A 14399-nucleotide genomic window follows, 5' to 3' on the forward strand; every position below is an offset into this window, starting at 1 on the left:
ACTGCCCAGTTCAAGCAGATTTTTGCTCAAATAAACTCTTAAAATTTTTAGTATGCCTCACTTCATCTTTTAAGAGTAGAGAATAAATCAAATTTTTCACCCTCATGGAATAATAACAAAAACAAGTATATGTAACAATATATATATAACAATAAATAACAACAATAAACAACAAAACAAGTAAATATAAAGATAAAAGTGTGAAAAGTGCTACACAGAAAAATAAAGCAAGATAAAAATAAAGATTTTCCTTATAGATAATCTCTTGAGATTGCCTCTACTGAGTATAGCTAGCAACTTGATTCATCCGTATATATTTACCGAGGGTGGACAGTAGACCTGACTTTGTCCTAGGTACTGTGAACGAAACATACGATAGCCCCTGCCCGCAAGGAGTTCTGCTCTAGCGTAGGGTGAGAACCAAGCAATCTCTCCCCACCCACAGCTTTGAATCTCCTTACCTCCCCCATCACTTAGTTCCTACATTAATATGACTTTACCATTCCATTATCTTCTGTAGCAAAACTTTATATTCCAAGAGATTCTCACCCAGGTAAATAAATTTATTGTTCATTGTAGGAACTTTCCCAAAAGACCCATCAACTCTTCATTAGGAAATAGCGACAGTTTACACCCTAAAACTCTTTGAGCTCTTTGCCTCAAAACTTGGGCCTTGCTGTATCCACCAATTCTAAACTGTTCCTTACCCAACCCTAATAAAGCCTACCCATCTCTTCTTGTATTGAAAGACTAGACCTAAACCAGATTTCAAAAGTCTTTATAGAATCCAAGCTTGCTTTTCTCTTCCAAGATGCTCCAACCTCTTTCAATGTGATGTTTTCTCTTACAACGGTAAGAATGAATTTGGCTCTGTTTTATCAATAGACTGTGTTGGTGACATTTGGGGAACCATTGTTTAAAGGGGAGTAGGCAAAAAATATCTGTATGGGTGCTGTTTCTTACTGTAGCACCGTCTACCAAAGAAACGAGGGAGAAGATTGTGAGGCAAAGGCTGGAGTGTGGCTGCAGATCAATGAGCAAAGAGCAAAGCAGTAGGTGTGAGATAGGAGACAGGTGGTATAGACACAGAGTAACAGATTTTTGTGAGTCATTGTAAGAACTTAGGCTTTCACTCTGCGTTGTGAAGCCATTGAAGGCTTTTGAGTAGAGTGGCAGTAGATCTGATTTAGATCTAAACATGATTACACTGGCTCCTGGCTGGGGAGTAGGCTAGTGGAAGGGCTGGGGAGACCAGTTAGGAGGCAAATGCAATAGTCTAGGTGAGAAACAAAAGTGGCTGGATTGGAGAGGTGGAGGTGGATAGCAGTGGAGATAGAAAAAAGAGGTCAGTGACCGGAAATATTTTACAGATAGAGCAGACAGAATTTGCTGACAGTATGTGTTTATGTCTGAAAGAAAGAGGCTTTACAAATTTCCCGTGTCAATTCTTGTTTACAGGCCAGGTAAGGTGAGGACAGAATTTGCCATTAGATTTTACAACATGGAGGTCATTGGTGATGACAAGACTCTCTCCTTTGACCAAACTTGAGTCAGGATTCTCTGAGTCATCCTTCTGATTGTGCCCCTAACCTCAGGCTCTTTCATTGGCAACTTTAGTCCAGTTTTAGCAAGAATCCTAGTTAGTGAAAATCCCCCATTCTTTATAGCTGATCAAATTCCTCACCTCTCACTCTTGGTGTCTGATCACCCTTAGTATCTGATCAAATTCCTTATCTCTACCCTGGATATCTTATCACCGTGACCAGCCTTTAGCAAAAATCCTGTCCAGTAGGTTAGCTGGAATCCCCCTACCCCTGATGTTTCCTCTTAGTAATTTTCCATCCACTGATTCCCCACCTTGCTCCTTGGCTATAAATCCTTACTTGTCTTTGTTGGAACCAACATTGAGTTCTATGTCTCTCCCATACTACAAAACCCCATTGCAGGTTTTGTATAAGACCCCTGAATAAAGTCTGCCTTACCTTCTTTAACAAGTGTAAGAATAATTTTTTCTTTAACTGTGACTTTGGTAAAAGCTGTTTCAGGTGGTGGAGATAAAAGAGTTGATTGAAGTAGATTCAAGAGAAAATGGTTGAAGACAAATTGGAGAAAGCAAGCACAAACAACTTGTAAGGAAGCAAAGAGACGGGACAGTGGAGGGAGATATGGACCTTAGAGAGAATTTCAAGAATGAAGATATTGTAACATGCCTTTAAGCTTATCCTATATGAAAAATTTGATAATGAAAAGTAGAAAGGAGGACAGTTACTGGATTGATTTCCTCCAGAGGAGAGAGGGGCTAGGTTCTAGTGGACGAGTTAAGGGACTGGCATTAAATTAGGGCATGGACAGTCCATCCATTTTAACAGGACTGAAAGCAGAATAAGTGGGTACCGATGCAGGTATGCTGGTAGTTGGTAAAGAATGTGGAAGAAATTCTCTTCTGGATTTTTTCTTAATTAAATAAGATCATTAGCTGAAAGTTTGCCCTCGTCATCCTTGGGAAGGATGAGTTGGTGGTTTGGGAAATGAGATGCTTGTCTTGGAGAGACAGAAGAGTGAAAGGACAAAGGAGATATCGCAGGACTGCCAAGAGTGGTTATAATGATAGATCATGGAATCTAAATGTGTCATGACAGAAAAAAGAATGTGAAGAGAGGAGGCTCCACTTGAGTAGGTGTTACTAACTTCTTATTTGGGGGAGCAGAGGCTGGGTATCTATTCTTTCCTGCCCAGATGGTGTATGGGCTTTCAAAATATTGTTATTCCCCTTTCCAAATCTCTTCAGAAGTGTGATAGCTTTTTTTTAAACCCTGCAAAAACAGGCGACCTCCTAATTCTTCACCTAGGACAGTAGATGTCTACTTATTCTACACTGACATAATTAAGAGACCCACTTCAGAGAGCAGTCCCACAATAAAGGATTTTCTCCTAGATACCCGTTTTTTACAGTCCATACTGAATACACCTGCCAACTTGATTCAATTTATATAATATGTATATATTTTTTGAGGACTTTATACTGGGCCTTGTTCTAGGCACTGTGAATAAAACAATAGTCCTTGTCCTCAAGGAGCTTTGATTTTGGTGGAAAGCAGATGGTTAACAAGGAAAATTCCAAAGGGATAATTCTGTGGAGAAAAATACAGCCTGGAAGGAGAAAAGGAGTAGTGTAGGGGTGAGGTACAATTTTAAATAGAGTGGTCACAAAGGTCTTATTTAGACAACAAAGACTTGAAGAAAGGGAGTGAGTCATGAGGATGGGTAGAAGAGAGTGTATCAAGCTCAGGGAATAGCAAATGCAAATATCCAGAGACGGGAGCTCACCAGCTTTATTCTTGGAGCAGTAAGGAGACCATCAGACTGGAGACCGATTGTAGGTAATACATGTAAGAGGAAGGAGGGCTAGGGTGGCATTGCCTTTTTACTATGAGTGAGACAAGAGGCCAGGGAAGCTTTGAAGGAGAGGAATGGTGATCAAAACTACACTTTAAAAGGATCACTGAGAACACATGTTCCCTTACATTAGAAGGTTCTGAGGTTTTTTATGTGGACCAAAGTAACTCCAGAAAAAAGTCTAACGACAAAGGAAAACAAGATCTTTGAGAAATTGGGTTGGAGATGTTGGTTCAACCTCTAAGGTTTTGAGGAGTGAGCTATTTTAAGGTCAACATGTTACTAATTCCAGAAGCTTCATGGAATCCAGTCAAAAAAATGACCTATTTCCTTGACACTCGATATGAGAGGGCACCATGTTTTGGGTAGGTTCCTAGAGTGGCAGTAATGCCTGATAGTTCATAAACAAATATGCAGGACTAGTGACAATACTGACACCATATGCCAAGAATGAATGGTGATATTAAACTTCCATCCCCTGTTCTCTCTCTGGGAATTTCATGCTTAATCTCTTAATTTTATGCTTTTTTGGACTAAGTAATCTCCAGTAACTCTTGGATAATGTTAGGTGGTGAAAGACTAGAAATTCAACTGCCTGCAAGGGGATAGGGTCCTTGAGAAGTTAATTGTATAAAATATTGAAATATATTTGTTAAACTGGTAATGCAGTAAATTCAGGTGATACATTATAATGCATTTCATCAGTCCACCAAAATTCTATTTTTTATATATACAAATCATTAACATAAATATATAAATAAATATAAATTATCAATAGAAAAAGTGGGAGCTTAGTATAATACTTATTATAGTCAAGTCTAGAACAAAGGACTTTTTATCTGTGTTTGGGTCCTGACCTAGTTTTGTGACCCTGAGCAAGACATAACCACCGTGACTCTCCATTATCTCATATGCAAACTAATCTATTTAATATTGTCTTGAAGATTATATTTTAAAATGTACTTGAAAATACATTGTAAACTGCAAAATTCCATAAAAATTGTAAAGAAGCAGGGAAATACTCTACAAGTTTTTAATTTCATGTTTTCTGTATTAAGCCTGTATCTCCACTAAAGGGAATTAAAAATTAGTATATTTTCTATTCCTATTTCTATTCATTTTTATTGCCTTGATGAAGTTAAAAATAAAGAATAAACAGATTACAGGTAGGAAGAGACAGCAAGAGCAAAGATGATGGTTATAATCTAAGTGAATGATTTAGGTCCTGGTTATTAGCAGAAGAGTTGTTGCCTGAATTTAAGAATTTCATTCAAAAATCCCTATAGCTTCCCTGGCACATGCAATCAAAGGGGAAGGAATATCACATTTCTTGTTTATAAAGTGAAACCTGAGAACCAGTGACTTGATATGAATGTTAGGGCGGCAGATTCTTTACAGCTGGACAATGTACTCCTAGGATCATTAAAGGTGATACTAGACATAGTACAAGGGTTTTGTTTATCATCATCCCATTTCAAAAACATCATCCTCCCCTCTCAAAACATATGCTGTTGCTTAAATGCCTGGCCACTCCTTTTATTTTCAGATCTTCTGTCTTCCTGTTTCCAAGTTTATGGATTTCCTATTCGATAGAGACTTTTAAGCGGTCTGGTTATATACTGTTGTAACAAACCACCTCAAACTGACTGGCATAAGGTCACATCAATTTTATTATGCTCATGGATTCTGTGGGTCAGAAATTCAAGACACAACTGGGATGGCTTGTCGGGATGTCTTCACAGCTGCTCCATGAAATCTGGGGCCCCAGCTGGGAAGTTGTAAGTGGCTAGGGGTGACTCAAAAGCTGAGGCTTGGACTCATCAGACTCCCATGACAGCACTAAGGCTGGGCTCAGTTGAGACTGCTGACCCACACAGGACCTTTCTAGGTGGCTGGGCTTTTTACAACATAGCAACTGGGTTCTAAGAGTGAGTTTCTGCAGAGCGAATGTTCAAAGAACCAAGAGGAAACTGGATGGACTTTAGTGACTTAACTTCAGAAATCAGTAAGCCTACTTTGTTGGTTGAAACAGTCACAATCTTACATGATTCTAGGGGATTTGTCATAGACTTTGCCTCTTGCTGAAAGGAATGTCAAAGAGTTTGTAGTCATTTTTTAAAAGTCACCACATAGGGGCCGGCCCCATGGCGTAGGGGTTAAGTTCAGTGTGCTCTGCTTTGGCAGCCCAGGTTTGCGGGTTTGGATCCTGGGCACAGACATACACCGTTCATCAGCCATGTTGTGGCAGCAACCCACATAAAAAGTAGAGGATGTGGGGCCAGCCTGGTGGTGCAAGTGGTTAAGTGCACATGCTCCACTGCAGTGGCCTGGGGTTCGCCAGTTCAGATCCCGGGCGCACACCGATGCACCGCTTGTCAAGCCATGCTTTGGCAGTGTCCCATATAAAGTGGAGAAAGATGGTCATGGATGTTAGCCCAGGGCCAGCCTTCCTCAGCAAAAAAGAGGAGGATTGGCAGATGTTAGCTCAGGGCCAATCTTCCTCACACACACACAAAAAAAAAGTAGAGGGAGATTGGCACAGTTGTTAACTCAGGGCTAATCTTCCTCAAGCAAAAAGAGGAAGATTGGCAACAGATGTTAGCTCAGGGTGAATCTTCCTCAGCAAAAAAAAAAAATCACGACATAAACTATATATAAGAGGTAGAGACAGAGCACAGAATAATTGCTAACTGTATGAGTAAGAATGTGTGTATTGTTTATTGTTGGTGCTCTCCAACGTCCATTCTCTTCAACAAAAAGCCCACAGACTTTAGGGGTAACAGATCAATACACTCCAGTGGAAGACCTGACAGGTCTAAGGGAATCCAGGCATAAGCCATAGAGTACATGGTATTTTTCCGGTCACAGGATTGGTTCTCGAAAGACCATGTGTAACAATTTAGATCACTGGGATGCATTTTTAGAGAGTATTGAGTCTTCTTGTTCTTGTCTCTTGACCTCTGAATATCATCATATGTGCCTCGAGGGTTGGTTTGTTAAGGCCTGGCCATCTTGATAACAGCTGGAGAAAGAAAGCAACACGTGGAGTAAAGCAGAGATTCCAAGACAAATAGGATTGGATCCTTAATTGAGCCATATCTTTTCAGAGCCCTTTTATTGAACCTTTTCAGTTCCATTACACTATTAATTTATTTCATTGTTTAGCCACATTGAATTAGATTTTATGTGTTTTATATATGTGTGCAGAAGCATCATTACTAACTCTGTCTATATGAAAGAGAGAAATTAAATATAAAAGAAAACAATTTAATCCCAAATCCTCTTGATATTTTTTATCAGTTAATCCTTTTATGTTTTTATTGGTTAATTCTTTAAATTTGTGTGATTCTAAAATTATTTTAATTGGAGAATGATGGAAACTGGTCAAAAAAACAAACAAACAAATAATCCAAATCACCATCCTCAAACATAATTAAGAATTAGTCTTTGGGCTCATCTAAATCTATTTTAATTTTTTTTTTTTTTTTGGTGAGGAGGATTAGCCCTGAGCTAACGTCTGTTGCTGAGGAAGATTGGCCCTGGGCTAACATCCGTGCCCATCTTCCTCTACTTTATATGTGGGATGCCTGCCATGGCATGGCTTGATAAGTGGTGCGTAGGTCGACTCCCAGGATCCGAACCTGTGAACCCCGGGCTGCCAAAGTGGAGCACACGAATTTAACCACAATGCTACTGGGCTGGCCCCTAAATCTATGCTAATTTTAAAATATATTCCACCTGCATTTTTTTTTAAGTAGAAGGAAGTACAATTTTGAGACAACCCAAGCTTTATATGTTGTAAATGAATTGATGACTTCCTTTTCAGCCTTCATAATCCAGACAAAACATCTCCTCAATTCCTCTTTAGAGTTTCAACATGCTCCTTTATTGCCATGTACTGTGGTCTGAATGTTTGTGTCCCCTCAAAATTCATATGTTGAAACCTGACTCTCAGAGATGAGGCCTGTAGGAGGTGATTAGGTCATGAGGGTGGAGCCCTCATGAATAAAATTAGTGCCCTTATAAAAGAGACCTCAGAGAGCTCCCTTTCCCTTCTGCCGTATGAGGACACATCAAAAAGACGGCTGTCTATAAACCAAGAAGCAGGCTGTCACCAGACGCTGAATCTGCAGGCACCTTGTTTTTCGACTTTGCAGCCTCCAGAACTGTGAGGAAAAAATTTCTGCTGTTTATAAGCCACCTAGTCCAAGGTATTTTTGTTATGGCAGCCTGAATTGACTAATACACAGTGTAAATACTTCTATTACATGGTTCACACTTTGTTGTGTGTGTGTGTTTTCCTCCCAATACATCGTGAGCACTTCTAGAATTTATTCATCTTTGTTCTTAGCACAAAGTAGATGCTCAGTAGACTGCTGAATCAATGAATGAATGCTTAGATTGAAATCAGGGGAGGGAGCCTGAGTAAAAGTTTACAAGTAACTTAATCAAATTCTTTTGATTACCTTGTAGAGGGTGACTAATTTTTTCAGGATAGTCTGGTAGTCATATTTTTGGCACCATATTATATAGCAGGAAAAGAAATCAAGTTTATTCAAAATGATTGTTTAATTATGCACACTTGAAACATGTGAGGCTTAATTAACAATGGTTGATAGTAAATCATCCAGATACAATATATTAGCTTCTGAATATATGCTAATCCTATGCATAGGTGCATTATTAGTCTAAGTAATTTATTATTTTTCTTCACTTATATTTCCCCAAAGTATTCAAGCATTCAAAATGGTAAGGTATTACTTACTATAAATGTCTTAGCCCATTTGAAAAAGACAGATTTAAAAAAAAAGTTAAAACCTCTTCAAAAGATTCCTGTTTCCCATAGAGAAGCAGAAGGGGAGCAATGCAATTGCTGGGTTAGGCAAGCAATGAAAAATGCTGACTTAAAAAGCAAGGCTGTATGACCTTGAACAACTTCTCAAGTCTCTTTTGATAAAATAAAGGTACATGTACTTGGAAAGTTAAGTTGCCTTTAAATCAAATTGTTAAACTCCTTTAGTATTGGGAATGTTAGTATGGATTCCATATCTTATATACGTATAAACGCACAGTTGCTACGCTTTGGAAATTATCATTTATAATTTCTTATTTCTAAAAGTGGTCTTTGGAAATCTAAGCAATATTTTGAGATTTATATATTAATTAAAGACAATAGAGCTTTTAGATATTTTGCGGCCTCAACTCCTTTAGCATCTATTCATCCGTTTCCCTGCTCCCAACACAGACATCATGTTTTTCCCATTTCAGTTATAATGAACTCAAGAAAGGAAGTTGAGTATTGTTTCTAAAGTTTATTAACTGGATTCTCATTCCTGAGGGGCAGTTTTAGTTTCTGGAATGAGCTCTAGACTTGAAGTTGGATTTGTAGCCTCACTTTGTTTATATCTCCCTATTGAGAGTTCCAGCATATTTCTTAAGTCTTTTAAAATCTTGCTTTTCTTATCTGTCCAAAGGGATTAGGCCTAGCCATTTCAAACCAAATTTGGCAAAAATTCCATCTGATTACATATTTAAATCATAGCAGGTACACAATAAATGACTCATTTTTTCCCATAATCTATTTATTTATAATTTATTTTCTGTGGTATTCCCCACAGTAGCTACTCCAAATGCCTTTCACTTCCCAAGTCCTTACTGGCATGTTGCATAATTTTCTCTTGAAGACAGAATTCATATAAAGAACCATTAACTTAATTTGCTCTATCACTGTCTCCCCCAAATCATAGACACACACATAAACACACACAAAATGAAGAGGCCTTTAGAGATGGTGTACACATAACCTTTACAGAGAACAAGTAGATACAACATTGCAAATATAGTATCTAAACTCCCATAATGTGAAAAACATACACAGTCTATTATAGGCATTCCATATAAAAACTCAGGTTTTTATTAGGCTAGTTTAAAAGTATGCCCTTTCAAACTATGTTCAGGGCTCCCCTAGTGTGGTGGCCAGGGCAAATACTTCTGCAAGGCCCCTGTTTATAAATACAATTTAAGTCACTCCAAATCACACACATCAGCACCATTTTGGCAGCCCAAGATCACTCAATCTTATGAAAGAAATATGCCAGCCAGTGTGAGCAATCCACTAACGAGGCCACCCTCCTGGAACCAGGGAGCCAGTTACAGGGCCCCAGGAGGACCCCATAGACACTAATGTGAATTCTGGGACTCCTTGGGTATTGACCTCACAAGGGGGTCAACATTGGTCCCAGCACACAGCCTTGAGGGCACTGCCTGCCCTGCCCAGACTCAGGCACCGGAGGAGGATTTAAAAAGTTTCAAGGAAGGCACTCCCAAGTGCAGGAGACCGCTGAGTGCAGGGTGGGGACAGAAGCCTTAGCTGTCCAGGTTACTTTTGTTACTTTCGGAAGCTGAGAAGTTTACAGAAGTCACTTAAGCGAGAGGTGTTGAAAGCTCTGCTTTACTCCAAGTTGAAGAGCTCAGAGCTTATCCCAAATGGAAGAAGAATTTCTAAAACCTCAAATACGTGGAGTTAGTGATTATGCCAAAGATCTAACTGAAAAAAAAGTACCAAATCCATAAATATTTTGAGCCCAATTTATTTAAGGCAATGGGCTTTATAAATGTTACAATATTTCATCAAACGTAAGACTCCATTGATTGTAAGAGCTTTATGTGCCACTGTGAAAATGTTACCAATTGTAGTTATAATACAGCTTCTCGGTGATAGTCTGGAGGGACACACAAATTGGTTACATCATCCTCAACTTTGCTCAAAATTTCTTTCATGTTATTCTGAGGGATTTGACAACTTTGCATTCATTTCACTGTGTGTGTGTGTGTGTGTGTGTGTCTGTGTGTGTGTGTGTGTGTGTATTATAAGGCACAACTTTAATTATAGTGGATACTTTTTTAGGTACTGTAAAGCCTATTGCTTTGCTAGAAAATGTACAGTTGTAGTTATTCTAATGATCCAATTCATGCCTCACTGCTGTTTCCCTACCTTTTTGCTTTTGTTTTGTTTCAGTGCTGACGATTAAAAATTTTCAAAACATGTTAAGTATCAGATGATAAACTCAACACCTATATTACCAACAATTGATAATTGGTAAGAACTCCACCAATGTGAAAATAACATGAATACCCATGACTAATTTGCTACGTGCACAGCATAAAAGAAAATTTATCTTGAATTTGGAAAAAGGTAAATTGATGATTGCTTGATGTTTGATACAATGCTGAAACATTTCCCAATATTCCTGCTTGCAGCATATGGTTTTGAGGACTTCATTGTGGCAGACAGTTGCCTTTGAGCTTAGATCCATCTTATCATGGCACCTTCCCATCTCAAACACCAGCCATGTGCACGTCCACTTTCTGCCTCAGAGTCTCCCACTGGGTTGGCTCCTAGTGTTTGAAAAATAAATCCCCCATCCCGCTAGCAACCTGCAACCAATGGGGGACGAGAAGCAAACTGATAATGTTCCCGGCTCCCATCCTTGCGGAGGCATTTCTGTATGCTTCTCGAGGAGCCAGTAGAGCTCACCTGGAGGCACCTTCGCTGACTTCCAAGGACCTACATTGACTTCTCTCATTCCCCTCCCACTCTCTCTCCCACCTCCCAAATAAACTGCACCCAAGTCTTTGTCACAGGTTCTGCCTCTGGGGAAACACAGACAAGACTAAGTCACTGTTTGACCCTCACCTGATTCTTTTAGGGGAATGTAAATTATCAAAGTATATTTTTAACTAATTGTAAATGATAAAGGTGCAGATTTCATGTGGCTCTGAAGGTTAGTGATTATTTAACCTAAAGAAAAGATCGGTGTTATGATTCTCTAGGTTAGCAGAGATATTAATATCGTGCTTGTATTGCCCTGTGGGAAGTTAACCAACCTAGCAATCATCTTTAAGTTCCTTCCATGACTGTTCTTCCAATGCTCTGTCTTCCTGCTGATTCTCTTATTCATGAGGTAAATAAAGTTTGACACATGCTCACTGTTTGTATGAGACATGTCTTTTACAGTAGGCAATAAAAACTACATCATGACTGTTGCCTGGCTGAAAGTGATTGTAAGACACAATTGTAAGATTCATTCTAGTTTCAGACATGTTACAGTGAAACTTATGCTTGGTTTGTTAGGTAGTGGTTTTAGAGTTTTTTTTTTTTTTTAACATAGAATTACCTGGGATTGTCTCAGAAATGCAAATTACTAGGCCTCACCTCCTGGGATTCTGATTTAGCAGCATCAGGACAGGAATCAGGAATTGACACTTATAACCAGAAGACAGATATCCATGGACATCACTTTGAGAAACAGAGGCTTAGCACCTCTGGAGAACAGGTATCTTTGAAAATATTTTTTCACTATTCATTTGTTGTCCTCTCTCACTATCATTCAAAACAGGGACTAAGAGAAAGAGAGAAAGTAAGACAATTTAATTTTCTAAACTACTTCAATAGTACTCAAAGCGCTAATTAATTAGTCTAATTTGCTCTTAAGAATGACAAGACATTTTAGTAATAAAGGATTGTCTCCTTTTTGAAGAATAAAGCAACTTTTGTTTTCTCATGCAACTTTTGAAAGAAACAGCTAAGAAAGGTTCAGGTTTTGATTAAAAAGTCAATTTATTAACTCAAAATAATTTTTTGTATTTCTGTGAGCAAATCTTTTTAAGCCCAAGAGCTCTAATTTCTTACATTCCATTTCCATATAGTCTACATTTTTGTTAATTATGTATTAATTTCTTTAAACCACAAATTCAGAATTTTACAGCTGGCACACAGGTGCTAGGCAAACAGTTCAGTTTTGGCTGTGTTGGCATCTGTCTTTGTAGTGTTATTTGAATATTTCATGTTTCGTCATTTTATATAAATGAAGGAATAACAAAAATTAAAATGCTGATGAAAATGATATGTCTGGGGCAGAAACGGCAGTTACTTGGTGTTACAGACAAAATGTCGCAGGTGGAGTATGTTCATATATGGAAAAATCTTGAGCAGGGGGACCAAAATAGAACTAAGTTTAGGGATCTAAAACCAGAAGTTCCTTAAGGCTCTTGGTTGGGACTCTTGCTAAAGACTCCTTGAGGAAAAGAAAGAGGTCAATGTCCATCTTTCTCTAGGGAAAACTTCCCTAAAATGTTTTAACACTAAAGTGATCTTTACAATCCCACACTCAATATTCAGTTTATTCTGTTGACAAATCCCTCATCCTTCAACCTAAATTTAAATTTCTCTCTGTTCAATTCTCTTGAAATAAGCTGAGAAAACTAGAATTTGAGAAAAATTTCTATTTTTAAAGTGTAACCTCTGTTTTTAATGTTCTCTTTAATCATATGCTTTTGTAGCAAGATCATATTTTGAAATATTAACGGACATTGCACCTGTTATAAGCTATTTCCTGCTATCCCACCTCACTTCAGGCAGGGGAGAGGGCTCTTTCTATACACTGTCTTCAGATGGTTACCAGAGAAATGCCAAGGGATGGTTACCACAGAAAAGCAGTTCTCTTGGGTTTCAAAATAGATTCTTGAAATAAATTCTTGAACTAGCAGAATGAAGGCTGAGTTGCAAGAGCTGAGTCTTGCAAACCAAGGACCTGGCATGCAAGCTGTATACATAATAGCTTCTCTCTCTCCCTCCTTGTATCTCTTCCTCTCTTCCTCCTTTCCTCTCCATCTCTCCCGCTCTCTCTCCCTCTTCCTTTCTCCCTCCCCCTCCATCTCACTGGGAAGAGAGAATTAAACGTGAGGTGAGGGAATTAAATATGATGAGTGTGTCACTGAGGTTTCTGATTCCTGTGCCTCTCACTTTCTAGTCAAGTAGGGTTTGGGGAATCTGAAAGGAAAGCAACACATACAGTACCTTCCAGTTCAACACCAGAGAGGCAGCAGGTATTGGCCAAGAAATATTGAGCACTTACAATATACTTTACATATATCAACTCATTTATCCCAAATCCTTGTAAGGTAGTATTATTAATATCACCATTTTATGATTAAGGCACAGATTCATTAAGTAACTTTCCCATGGTTACACCGCTGATAATCTGAGGAACCAAGACTCAAGCCCTGGTAGTCTGGATCCAGAATCAAGGCTTGTTTCTTCCAAACTGCAGAAGTAGCCATCATCCCTCCCCCAATACACGCACAGTCCAAATGTGGTAAGCTGTCAAGGAGACCCAGTGGTATCTTGTGAGGCCTTGAAGAAGGGCCCCCAAACTCAAGTCTATGGATCCCAGCATGGCACAGAAAAGCATACAAAATTCCCATTCCCTGCTCCCTACACCCAACCTACATCAAAGGGCTTAGAAATATTAGGAGAAGATCAATGGATGATAAGGGGCATGGAGGTTGGGGAGAAGATGATGAAGAGTTCCGACAAATGAAGACCATTGGGAATTTGGTCAACAGCAATGATGCCAAAAGCCCCTACTACTCAACTCCTTATACTTTCTACACATGAAGACAGCCTCTGGAATTAGACACCACCCTGCAGAGAGGGAAGGGAGGAGAAAATCCAGACTCTGTATCTGAAATGACCAAGAAAGTCAGAAATGATTGAGCTCACCTGGAACTAAGATGATATTTTTCTGCCACTAAGCAGAACAATAGACTGAAATAGACACTAAGTCCGGTTATTCAGAACTCAAGTGACATGCTTGTGCACTTAAATTGTGAAATACATGCTGAAAATACCATATCACCACCCATTGTGTGGCCCTCAGGAATTCAAAAGCAAGGAAACAAAAACACCAAGAATTTATTCCACAATTAGGTATTTCACAGTGCATTTTACTCACTGGAAATGGAACCACCCCCATCCTTGTACCACATTTATTCTTTGACCTTTTTTTTTTTTAACTCTTTGCAAGTTTTTAGGAAAAAACTGTGTGTGAAAAGTGGGGATAGCATGTGTGCAATGAATTTCAGTCCATATACACAATATCTTGTATTGGTTTGGGGTTTACAGAGTCCAAGTCACGTACATTAACTCAATAAATCATGAC

Source organism: Ceratotherium simum, chromosome 27 (assembly GCF_057802395.1).
Source record: "Ceratotherium simum simum isolate JZ-2026a chromosome 27, ASM5780239v1, whole genome shotgun sequence".
Classification (NCBI taxonomy): Eukaryota; Metazoa; Chordata; class Mammalia; order Perissodactyla; family Rhinocerotidae; genus Ceratotherium; species Ceratotherium simum.